The sequence below is a fragment of the Nothobranchius furzeri genome, chromosome 11, assembly GCF_043380555.1.
Source record: "Nothobranchius furzeri strain GRZ-AD chromosome 11, NfurGRZ-RIMD1, whole genome shotgun sequence".
NCBI lineage: Eukaryota > Metazoa > Chordata > Actinopteri > Cyprinodontiformes > Nothobranchiidae > Nothobranchius > Nothobranchius furzeri.
The window spans coordinates 24,038,940-24,052,100 of record NC_091751.1 but is presented as its reverse complement, the minus strand read 5'-3'; the positions used below and the strand labels follow the sequence as shown (position 1 = coordinate 24,052,100).

The 13,161-nt window shown below is 39.9% G+C and overlaps 1 protein-coding gene across 4 annotated transcripts in view; it reads right to left on the bottom strand.

Annotated features, from left to right (window-relative positions):
• phf14 (PHD finger protein 14) overlaps positions 1 to 13,161 on the bottom strand; it is a 193,119-nt gene that overhangs the window by 39,310 nt on the left and 140,648 nt on the right. The window lies entirely within an intron of this gene.

Below are 13,161 nucleotides of genomic sequence, written 5' to 3'. Positions count from 1 at the left end.
CTTATAGGAGTCAGGATGGGCGAGTCCATGAATGTTAAGTGACAGTGTGACATAGATCTGTCAGGCTTTTCAAATCCTAGAGTTTCAACATCTACTTTCTATCAGAAGCTAATGCAGGAGATAGGTGTAGGAGACTATTTAAACATGGTTTAAAACATGAGCCCTACCTTTGGCCATCTGGTGAAAATCATCCAAACGGTAAACTCACAAACAGAAGAGACAAAACCATCTGAAATAAAATACGGACATCGTCATGGGACCAAATCAAGCTTCAGCCTAATCAACACCTAATGCCTCAGCTGTTAATTACTGAATAGATAAATTAAACTTCTGGTAGGGGACAGATTCTCCTGCTGCTATTTATCTCCAAAAACTTCTCCTGTACAAGGAGGGTCAACGGTTGCTGTTGGCAACCTGCAACAAGAGTGGTGAAACAAAGGAGAGCGTGTTTGATAAACCAAATCATTATTCTGGATCACAAATAGTCAGTAATAACTACAATGTCAAAGGGCTCATCAGAGAATTCTGGTCCAGAAGTAAGTTTCATGAGTTACACCAGTTTCTGTTGTAAATGTCACGTTGTGGTAGCCTGGCAAGCCAGACTAAATAAATGTATTATTTAGTCTGGCCATGCTCCATTGACGGCTCTCGGTTGTGGGGCGGGTTCTACCGTTGTCTTTCAAATGATCTCCACATTCCACTGGACAATGAATGTGACACACTCTTGTTTCACTCTGTTGCATCATCCCACCCACCAGGCATATAGAGTGCCCTGATTGGCCCACAAAGCGGATAAAGCTCTGTGATTTGTTCACTAAGCAGATAGAGCACTATGATTGGCCCACCATTATGGACCAATCACAGCTCTTTATGTGTTTGAAACCCCTCTAGAGAGCTGTGATTGGCTAGCCAGAGTCCTGGTAGGAGCTGCTGAGGTTCCAATGGAGCATGCCTAGACCATTCTTTGCAAAGCAAGAATTTGGTCTAGTTCACTAGGCTAACGTTGTGGGGATGTTTAGGACCCAAATATGCAGATTACCCAGACGACAAGAGGCAGAAGTTGGTTCAAAATAAAAAAAAATCCTTTTATTTGCAGGATAAAAGAACAAAAATAAATCCAAGGCAGCGAGCCAAAGTCCAAAAGTCCTGGAGCACAGGACACCCAAAGCTCTTAAGAGCACCAAAAAACCTAGAGACAAGAAGCTCACTAAGAGCACGAAGACCTAGAGACGAAAAGCTCAGACAGAGCACGAACACACGCTGACAGAAATACAATGGACCAACAACCACACAGAGACAAGACAGGGCTTATATAGACTGGGAAGATGAGAGGGAGATGAATTGCAGGTGTGTGGGGAGAGGGACTAGGTGAACACAATTACTAACTCAGGGAGGAGGAAGAAAACACTGGTGGGAAAAACCCACTAAATAATGAAAGGCTGTAACAAAGGAAAATGACCTAAGAGAAAAACAAAAGACCAGAAGGCATGAACCATAACTAATATTCTAAGGGGAAGCTGACACTAAAGGAAAACACTACAGAAACAAACTACAGGGGCGTGGCTAAGAGGGGGCCAAGAGGGCACAGGACCTGGGAGAGGGAAGTATGAGGAGGGAAAACTAGAGGGCAGATGCGGAACACCAGGAGACACATGAGGTGAGACGCAGACACAGACCATGACAATAAAGCTACTTTTCCAGCACGTCTTATTTCATTTCTACGTTTTTTTTCCAACAATATCTTTATTATTATTTTTTGTTACATTTTAGCAACTAGCAAACATTCCAACACACTAAACACTACATGAACATATTCTCCTCTCAGACATCTAAAAGAAAAGAAAGAAAAAAAAAACAGTCGATTTATCACTCCGTTAAAGGCCTAAATTTGACATTATCTCAAAACAAATGTCATTGTCCTCAGTCCTCATCCTCCTCAGCTAATACAAATCCTTCTACAAAGTTCACAAACGGTCTCCATACCTTCTCAAAAAAATCCAATTTCTTTTTCAGTATACATGTTATCCGCTCCATTGGCAAAACCACCATCATTTGTTTTATCCACTGTGTGATACTCGGCTCCCTTGTTCTTTTCCATTTTAAAGCAATTAATCTTTTTGCTTGTAACAGACCCATATCAATAAACATTCTGTCGCTTTTTGTGTACCTCATGTTTTCAGGATACAATCCCAAAATAAGAAAGCAGGGATCCAAAACAATCTCTTTGGATAGTATTTGTTTCATAGTTTGTGTTACTGCAATCCAAAAGGATCCTATCTTCCTGCAACCCCAAATGGAATGCCAAAAATCACCTTTCCCTTCATTGAATTTATTACAAATGTCTGGTATATTAGGGTTATACTTATTCAACTTTTCGGGAGTAACATATATTTGCATCAACCATTTGTATTGCAACAACCTTAGTCTAGAATTGATTGTTTGTTTATGAGCTTTTGTACAAACCAATTCCCATTGATCCCTGGTTATGTCCTTTTTTAAATCATTTTTCCAGGCGTTCAATCTTCCTAACGAATTTTCAGATGTTTTGGACCTAAGTAATTTATATATTTCTGATATTGCCCCTTGTTTCAAACTGCTTTTACTTATTATTTCTTCCAGTTCTGATTTTGGTGGTTTGGTGCAGGTATTATTTTGATTTGCTCGAATGTAACTTCTAATTTGGAGATATTTGAAAAATTGCTTTCTATCAATATTATATTTATGTCTAAGCATATCAAAGGACATCATTTCTTGAGAGTCTGTTGGATATAAATCTTGGATTTTTTGAAGTCCTTTAATTGACCATTGTTTAAAAACTGTATCTTCTCTTCCTGGTCTGAAATTCTGATTTCCCCACATTGGTGTAAACTGTGACAATACAACAGGTTCATTCATATATCTTTTTACACCATACAATACTTTGACCATGTTCTTCACCATTGGGTTTTTTGCCTTTCTAATCAAGTTTACTGCTGTGTCTGAGAAAAAATATAATGGTAATGGTGGATGCAAATTCATACTTTCCATCTCTGACCATTGCGGGGCGTTATTTAAGTCAAAATAGTATCTTATAGACCTTATTTGACATGCCCAGTAGTACCACTCAATATTTGGACACATGACACCACCCTCATTGTATGGTAGATGTAACAATGACAATCTTATCCTTGGTCTCCCATTTTGCCATAAAAAACCGAGAACAAGCTTTTTGATCCTGCTAAACCAATCCACAGGAGGCGGCAAGGGGATGTTCTGATACACATAAAGCACCTTTGGCAGTATACTCATTTTGTATATATTAATCCGACCCATTAAAGAAATTGGTAGAGATATGCATCTGTCCACTATCTCTGTTATTTCTTTAGAAAGTCTTTCATAATTATTTTCCACAATCTCACTTAGTTTAGACGAAATCCGTATCCCTAAATACATAAAGTCCCTTACTGTCTTAAAATGGGATGTTACTGTGGGTGGGTTGTCCCTTTCTTCCTCATTTAGCAACATAACGGATGATTTAGATTTATTAATGACATATCCTGATATTTGACCAAACTCCCCTATCAATCTAAGCAGAGCAGGTATTGATTCCTTTATTTTTGAGAGATATACTATTACATCATCAGCGTACAACGAGATCCTATGTTCTACTTCATTCACCATAATTCCTGTCACCGATAAACTCGAACGTACGGCTATAGCAAAGGGTTCCATAGCTAATACAAACAACAATGGACTTATCGGTGAGCCTTGTGGACATCCCCGTTTCACCCTTATTGGTTCAGAGACATTTTTGTTTGTCAAGATTTCAGCAGTTGGATTTGAATGTAATAATTGTATCCATCTTCGAAACACATCTCCATACCCAAATCTAGTCAGAACATCAAAAAGATAGGGCCACTCGACTGGGGCTGGGGGTAAACGATTATTTTTAAAACGATTATTCTGACGATTATTTTATCGAATAGTCGACTATTCTAATGACTTCTTAGGTGTGTTCTTGCTGTGTCTTTGTAAATCCATGCTTTCGTTCTTTTTTTAAACACAGAAACAGTTTTGTTTACCTGTTTGTAGCTACGGTTTCGCCGACAGCTGCCGGCTTCTTCAGGCTGACGCAGCGTCAGCCTGAAGAAGCCGGCAGCTGTCGGCGAAACCGTAGCTACAAACAGGTAAACAAAACTGTTTCTGTGTTTAAAAAAAGAAAGAAAGCATGGATTCTAATGACTATTTAGAAAATTAATCTAATGATTATTTTTCTATTGCACAATTAACAAAAACCAGAAAATCTCAAATAAATTCCTCAAAAAAATTGATAAATTGTTACTGTAAGAGAATAAACACTACAGGCCTTCCATTTTGTATAACACTGCTTTTATTGTGTTGCGGTTGGTTATGTTCTGGTGACGTGTAGAACTTGGGAGTGCAGGCTGCTGCCTGAGAGGTGGTAGAAGATGGGAGTGTCTCCACGCTGCTTTGTTTTGGTCACTTATGTGCGTGAGGCGAGTGGTGTTACGGGTTAAACCAAACTCAAGGTGATATTTTACACTAAACCGAAAACCCACAACACTCTAAATGTAATAAAAGGGAGATCTACACCACAAAAAAGATGAACTCTAAACCAAAACGTAACAGCTTATCCCAACGCAAGAAGCTGTTAGCGAAGATGCTAACAGTAGCTTTACCAACGTTAAGTTCAAGTTACCAAGTTTAAATAAACCAAAACACCCAGCAGCAAACAGACCAGCACGGAGGAGAGACTGCTACCACCAAAACAGCTCTCCTCATGTCTGAAAGAAGCTCCTTTATGAAGGGAGAAACGCTCCCGGTGATTTTCTACATCTGCGATAGAGACGAAGCAGCGCATCTGACCCCGGAAGTTGTTGTCCGTTGCCGGGAGACGAAGGCGGGCAAAACAGGAAAATAATCTAGTAGTGGACGAACATTGTTCCGGGTCTTCGGTATTTGGCGGAGATGTTAGTGAAGGCGGAGAAGAGGGCGAACTAGAGGAAAAACAGGCAGATTCCTTCTCTATTTACAAACTCCTGGGGATGCAACAAGTGGGCGCGGTGCGTCGACTTCCGGATCTGACGTCGACAAATTTTTAGAATCGAGCCGTCGACGTAGTCGAGGCTTCGCTACAGCCCTACACTCGACCCTATCGAATGCTTTTTCGGCATCCAGCGAGAGTAAGGCGCTCTCTGACGAATTGTTTATTCCGTCTATAATGTTAAAGACTCTTCTTACGTTATGCAGACCTTGGCGTCCCAATATAAAGCCATTTTGATCTCTATGAATTACTGAGGGGAGAGTACCTTTCAAACGTGTAGCTAATATTTTACCTAACACCTTAATATCGGAATTGAGTAAACTTATCGGCCTCAAATTTTCACATTTATTACTCGGCTTTCCCGGCTTAGGTAGCAAAATGATTTGCGAACCCGTAACTGATTTAGGAAGAATTCCTTTGTGTAATGATTCCTGATACATTTCCAATAATGGTTTCACTAATTTACTTATAAATTTTTTATAAAAATCAATTGGAAATCCATCTGGTCCCGCTTTTTTACCTGAACTCATACTGTTAATTGCCCTGCTTATTTCCCCTTCGGTGATTTCTGCATCTAATTGTTGTTTTAAGTCATCTGCAATAGTAGGAATATTTATTTTATCCAGAAACGCATTTCTGGAGGTTTGATCTGGTCTATCCTGAGATTCATAAAGTTTTTCATAATAGTTTCTAAACGCCTTATTTATTTCCATCGGGTCTATTATCATTTCCCCTTTGCTGCTTACAATCGATGTTATATTTTTCTGCACTTCCAGTTGTTTAATTTGCCATGCCAATATTTTTCCAGGTTTTTCTCCTTGTTCATAAAAAGACTGATTTAATCTCAAAATGTTCGAAGCCGCTCTATCTGCCGATTCTTTATTGTATTGTGCTTTTAGTATTAGCAATTTTTTCTCTGTTACTGGGTCTCTACTTCTGAATACTAGTTCCTCTAGAGTTTTAATTTCCTTTTCCATTTGCTGTCTTGTTTTACATTTTTCTTTAGATTTCGATGAAGTATATGCAATTATAACTCCCCGTAAACATGCCTTAAATGCCTCCCACCTAATACTAGCTGATGTTTGTGAACCATTTATAGTAAAATATTCATCTATTTCTTTTTCTACAAAAGTGAGGAATTCTTCATCATTCAGCCATTTCTGGTGTAAACACCATCTACGTTCAATTATTAAGTTTTTATGTGTATATATGATATTGCAGGGAGCATGGTCCGATAGTAATATACTGTCATATGAGCATGTCCTTATGTTTTATAGTAGGCTTGCTGATACTAAAAAATAGTCTATTCTGGAATATGTATTAAATGTTTTTGAATGGCAGGAAAAAATTATATCGTCAGGTTTTAACTGTCTCCAGATGTCAATCAACTGAAGTTCCTTCATGAAGTTAAGAATTGTTTTTCGGCTTTTGTTATGGGCCTGGTCAGTCCCAGTTGGTCTATCCTTACAGGGATCCAGTACACAATTCCAATCCCCTCCTATGATGCATTTTCCTTGGAGTAATGAAATTGTGAGAAAAAGATTAGTAAAAAATGCATCATCATCTGTATTTGGTCCATATACATTAATTAAGTTAATGGTTTCTTGTATAAGTAATCCCTGGATGATCAAATACCTACCAAATTTATCTTTGATTACATTCTTAACCTGAAAAGGTACTGATTTATGTATTAATGTGATTACTCCCCGAGCATTGGATCTAAATGGTGCTGCATACAACGAACCTTGCCACCTCCTGCCAACCTTAATATGTTCCTCCTCCAGCAAGTGCGTCTCCTGAAGAAAAATTATTTTAGCTTCCAGATCTTTCATTTTGGTCATTACTTGCTTAATCTTTTTAGTACTTTTTAAGCCTCTACAATTCCAAGAGGTACATTTAACTTCCAGTTCCCGAGTCATCACACCTCACATGCACTTCTAAATGCTTAAACTTGTCTGAGAGTACGAACAAAACGGAACACAAAACACGAACTTTAAGTGAACAAACCATACTTAAGAAAAAACACAAAGAACCCCACCCACCCATTTTCTGGGTAACCCACTCAAATGTTCCACTTCCAACTTTAACCATGTACAGATCCCCGTTTTAAGATCTGCTAACTTAAATGACTGGCATTATGCCTAGCTCTTCCCTGCTCCCTGTGTCCTTAATGAATCCTTAAGCTTTGCTAATATTCCACTGCCCCTTAATAATTAACTACTTTTTTACTGTCTTTAAACAAAATTGAATAAATTCAATAATTAAAAAAATAATAATCGTAATTAATAACTAAATAAATAAAAATGAAATGTAAAAAAAGTAGTATAATATAAAAGATTGAAAATTATCATTCTTCCTATCTAGTTAACTGTGCAGATAAAAAAAAAAGAAAGAAAAAACAGAAAATCGCTTTATTCTTAATTAACTTCTACTTTGATGAAGTTAACTATATCTTTTTCCAAATGAATCATTACCCCAAAATGTTAGACCTTATATTATCGTCCTCATCTCTTGTTCTCCTGGACCTTCTTTATGAAACCTTGGACTTCTTCTGGCGTGTTAAATCTGTAGACTTTTTCCTTGTATGTTACTATCAATTTAGCTGGTGTTACGATGCCACTCCTCAGTCCCATCTTCCAGAGTTGTTGTCGTACTACCCCAAACTTCTTCTGTAGTTTGTGCACCTCTGTGGCGACGTCCTCGTAGAATCTCACCCTTTTGTTCTTGTACAAAATATCTTTTTTCAGTCTTGCTGCTCTGATCACCATATCTTTCTGTTTATAGTTAAGAAAGCACATAATTAATGTTCTTGGAGGTTCCTCAGGCTTTCTTTTTGGGCCAATGCGGTGTGCTCTCTCAATGACCAGAGGGCTCCTTGTTGTATTCAACTCCAATACATCCGTTATCCAGCTTTCCAGGAATCCACAGGCGTCCGCGCCCTCTTCTCCCTCTGGAACTCCGACCAACCTGAGATTATTGCGTCGGGATCTGTTTTCCAAATCCACTAATTTATCCATCAACACTTTATTTTCTTTCTCTAATCTTGAAATGGTGGTCCCCATCACCACATGCTCATCTTCTACATTTGAAATGCGTTTCTCCATTTCCTCCACTCTCCCCACACATTCAGACACTTTTTTTTTTGCATTTCATTCATGGCTGCCTCAACCTCATCTGCCTTACTGGAAAACTTGGCCACTGCGCCCTCCAGCTTGTCCCAAAGTGCAGTTTGCGTGTTTGCAAGCTTGCTTTCAATACCTGCAAACTCCTCTCGTATGGCACGCTGCAGCCTCTCCTCCATTTTGACATTATCCGCGGGGCCGTGTTCACTCGTGCTGGCTGGCTTGTCAGCTGCGCAGGCCTCGGACACGTTAGCTTCACCGCTAAACCCCGATAACTTGGTTTGTGTGGTTGACTTAGTCCTCTCCTTGGTAGTTTTACCAGGTCCAGGCATCGTGGGTCTAACGCTTATTACGTTGTCGTATTTTGGGGCGTTTCTTCTTAATTTAAAGGATTTAGCTGAGTTACCAACAGGAGCAGGTCAAAGCTCGACCGGTTGCTACGGTGACGTCATCGGAAGTCCATTTCTACGTTTTATTCAAAGATCCTCTTTGATGTTTGATGTTGGTAAAGTTCCACACAACACCTATAACTATTTCCTGTGTCCTCACAGTGTCCTATAGTCTCCCCAACTGTCTTCAATAATGAAGATGAATGCAGGCTGAGGGTGACCTCGGCTTCAGGTCATCAGACAACCTGAATCTCCTTCAATGATTGCAACAGAACTGGTACTGGTGAGGTGTGTTTATGCATCACTGCCAGATTTCTGAGAGTTAATCCAGAAAATGATCCCATTCCTTCTGTTGGGGGTGTCATAAACACACAGCCCATCTCATCGGGATTCTCGCCTTGGCTCTCACTGCTCACTGAAATTACAACCAGTATAAACACCTAATGTAAACAAATACATAAGGATGGGAAAAAGCTGCTGTTCAGTTCTTCTCACTTGTGGAAAAAAACGTAAGAAAATAAATGCTTATGCTCCGGTTGTCCAGCAGCACCGAGACAGACAGAGTTGGAGGTAAGAAGGAGAAAGTGAGATTAAAAATGTGAAGGAAGAATATAAATGAATAATAAAAAGTAATCACGACATTCTGAAATACAATTGGAAATACAAACAGCCTGAACAAGTGAGTTTCAGCTGCTTTTAAAGGAGTCCACTGAGTCCACTGATCTCAGGCTCAGGGGGAGAGAGTTTGGGGGCCACAGCAGCAAATAATCTGTCACCTTTGGTCTTTAGCCTGGTGCTGCACAACCAGTAGGCTTTGATCACTGGACCGTAGGGGCCTGCTGGGGGTGTAGGGACTAAGAAGATCACCAATGTAAGATGGTGCTTGTCCATGTAAGGCCCTATAGACCAGAACCAGGATCTTGAAATGAACCCTGAAGTTGACTGGCAGCCAGTGAAGCTGGAGGAGAAGCGGGGTGATGTGGGTGTACTTTGACAATTTGGCCAGAAGCCAAGCACAGGCATTTGGAACCACCTGTAGACGGTTCAGGGAAGTTTTTCTCAGACAAGTGAAAAGAGAGTTTCAGTAGTCTAAGCATGAAGAGATGAAGGTGTAGATAACAATCTCAAGTTTAGAGTGGGACAGAATGGGAGCAGATAAAGGAGGAAAAGTAGAGGCCCCAGCAAAGAACCTTGTGGGACACCATGGGTGAGGGAGGTGGTGGACGAAAACATGGAGATGGCCACAGAGAAGGAACGATCAGAAGGATAAGAGGAGAGTCACTCAAGGGCTGTTCCTAATAGGCCTACCCAGTCTCTCAGCCTCTCCAGTAGCAGGTGATGGTCAGCAGTGTCAAAGGCTGCAGTCAGGTCCAGCAGGACCAGAACAGAACAGTCCCCTGCATCACTGTGAGTCAGAAGGTCATTAGAGACCCTAAGAAGAGCTGTTTCAGTAGAATGAGCTTTACGAAAACCTGACTGGAAGCTATCATCGATGTTATGTTCATCACGAGCAGCTGTGAGTTGTTTAGCCACAATCTTTTAGAAGATCGTAACAGGATCTTAGAGATGGTCTGAAGCTGCTATGGAAGGTCAAGATTGCGTTTTTTAAGAAGCGGGTTGATTACAGCATTTTTGAAAATGATGTGGTGATAACAAAGCAATGAATTCAACAAGAATCTTTACAGTTTCTGTCACCAGGAAGGCCACCCAACACAGTACAATATCTGTCCCTTCACAATGTGAAGCCTAGTGACAGCGAAAGCACTCTAGATGTGTGCGAGGGAACATCTCTCTTTGTCTTAATAGGCAATAACGGCAGAAGAGTTAAGTGCCCACCCCATAGCCAGAGGGTTGCCTGTTCTATCCTAGGCTCAGTCCAAATCAACCATTGTGCCTTTGGGCAAGACACTTTGGAGTGCTTGCCTGCTAGTGGTGGTTGGAGGGACCAATGGTGTCTTTGAATGGCAGCCTTGTTTCTGTCAGTGCTCCCCAGTACAGCTGTTGCTACATGGTAGCTCGTCATGCCTGTGTGTGAAAGACTTCTGTGGTTTAAAGTGCCTTGGGGGGTGCAAGACTAGAAGGGACTATAGAAAAACCATGTGTTCTTGTGATTGTCTCTCAGCTGATGACTGTGGGAGACAAACACCAGCTCCCCCTCACCTTACCGAGGAACAAGTAGTTACATTAATGCTGACTGACATCTATAAGAACTCTAAATGAATCTACTGCACGCGCATAAAGTGTGTGTGTGTGTGTGGGGGGGGGGGGGGGGGGGGGGGAAGGTATACCTGCTAACAGTTTCATAAGTGTTGAGAAAAACCTGAGTTTTAAAAGACTCAGACTAAAAACCAAACTTCCACAGCGACAGACTTTCATAGGAAACAGGACTGAATGCAAATGATCCCAGAGCAACCAGCAGACTCCGTTCTTAAATTAACAGATCTGAGGTAAGCATCATGTTACAGAACGCTGCCCTGTGGCAGGAGCCTGAACATACCTGTGAAATGGGTGTGATGATTCAGTGTGGTATTTACAATTTAGGAGCAGCAGATTCCGTAAAACCAGAGTAAAATTTAATTGGCATGGATAATTGGCAACTTATGAGTTGTAAGGGCATAACCTAACAGCTGCTGCACATTTCCACAAATATTCTGTAGCAGGTGCACCTCTTCCTCTCTCTCTTACAAACACACACGCACGCGCGCGCGCACACACACACAGATGATATGTGTGATGGGCTGAGCAGGCAGATCTGCCCAGGAAACGATGGGAATTTAAAGTGCCCTCTAGCCACCTAGTGAATAGAAGACAAATGACCAAAGTGTGTGTGCTCCACTAATGAGCCTACTGCCATTGTTGTGCACAAACCGCCAATTGATTTTACATGAATCTCTAACTAAAGCAAAAAGGAAAGACCAAAGTCTTCTGTTTCACAGCTGGAGACTCTTGAATACTTTCCAAATACACAGGAGGGCTCTTTTCATTTAGCAAGGCTGAGAAGACGGCCCACGTGCTTTCATAATGGCTTCAGCTCTGTGTCTGCTGTGCATACTGTGGAAAAACTGTGCATTAAAGCACTGCTTCATGGTGAAGACACCCTTATGTGGTTTAGTGGTTTTAGGGGTAAAACTGAACCTGATCCTGATAGGACCAAAGACCAACCAAGCCTCAGTCAGTAGACCTGAGAGAAAACTCAATCAATCAATCAATCAATCAAAATTTTATTTATAAAACACCTTCCGCAACCCTGTCGGGAAGCCCAAGGCACTGAACATGGTACATGAGAAATGTGAAACATAATGAATAAATCGAAAATAAAAGCTATTCAAATAGTGCTAAACTGTCCTTTAATTACAGCAAGAACTTGAAAAATGCATGTATCAGTAAGAAAAATGTTTATTTAAGATTTATTCTGCTGACTAAAATTCTTTAAGTAGATTTAGTTGTCCAATTTGTTTTTGTCTTATTTCAGTAGATGAAAACATACTATACTTCTTCTGATGCAATCATTTTCAACTTCTGTAAAATAACCAGTAAAAAATAAAATATATGAAAATTTCACATTTCACACTTTGGATCTATAAAACTCGGCATTAATAATGTTGTAATAACAATAATTAGCGGAAAATACCAAAATGAACACTGACAAGTTGAACTTGTGTGTCTCAGTATTAATAAAGTGAACAAATCTGTATTATGTGCATTAATATTTGTAAACTAGACAGGAAATGACATCATATCATCAAAACATTTAAAGATGTTACTCTAATAATGCAAAATGGTAAAGTAAAGGTAAGTATTGTTTTCTGGTGTATTTCTTTTCCTGCACTGATTTACCAAGGTGGGCTTCCTGAACGTTTTTCTGAATTGCCTGAATGTTCTTTCCTCACAAAAACACGCTAGAACACAGAAATTTGATAATGTCAGCCGCAGCAGCGCCACGAAAACAACTGAACAACCAGATGTGCCGTTCCATGAGTTCAGTTTGGCTCAGCAATCTTTTCCCTGTGGCGTCAGCCATCCCCACTCGCTGCTACCACCGTAGTGTTGGTGCTGCTGTAACAAGTGAATTTCCCCATTGTGGGATCAATAATGTCTATTCTATTCTATTCTATTCTATTCTTTTCTATTTTAGTCTATTCTACTCTAACCTAACACTTTTCAGATCATCACATCTAATACTTTTTCTCCCATTCGTAGACATTTTATCCTTTTAGACATTAATCCATCAACTGTTAACATCATAGATATCAATTTATAGTGTCTGTGGTCAGTAGCTTTTTCAAACAGCGGCCGGCTCCGGACTGATTGGTTCTTTTATCATCTTGTCCTGCTTGTTCCATTTGCTGATTGGTTCTTTTGTCCGTTTTCTGATTGGATTGTTGTTGCTGTCAATTCTTGTTGTAGTCTTTTATTCTTCGATGAAAATTTTGATCAATATTCATCATAATTTAGTTTGAGTAGAAGTGTTATTTTAGTTATTGTTTTATTTTCTTTTGAAAAAATCCAATCATCACAAAAAAGTGGATGGTTTGATGCATGTATAAATGGAATTGGTGGACGGATGGATGGATGCATGGATTAATGGATTAATGCAGATGGGATG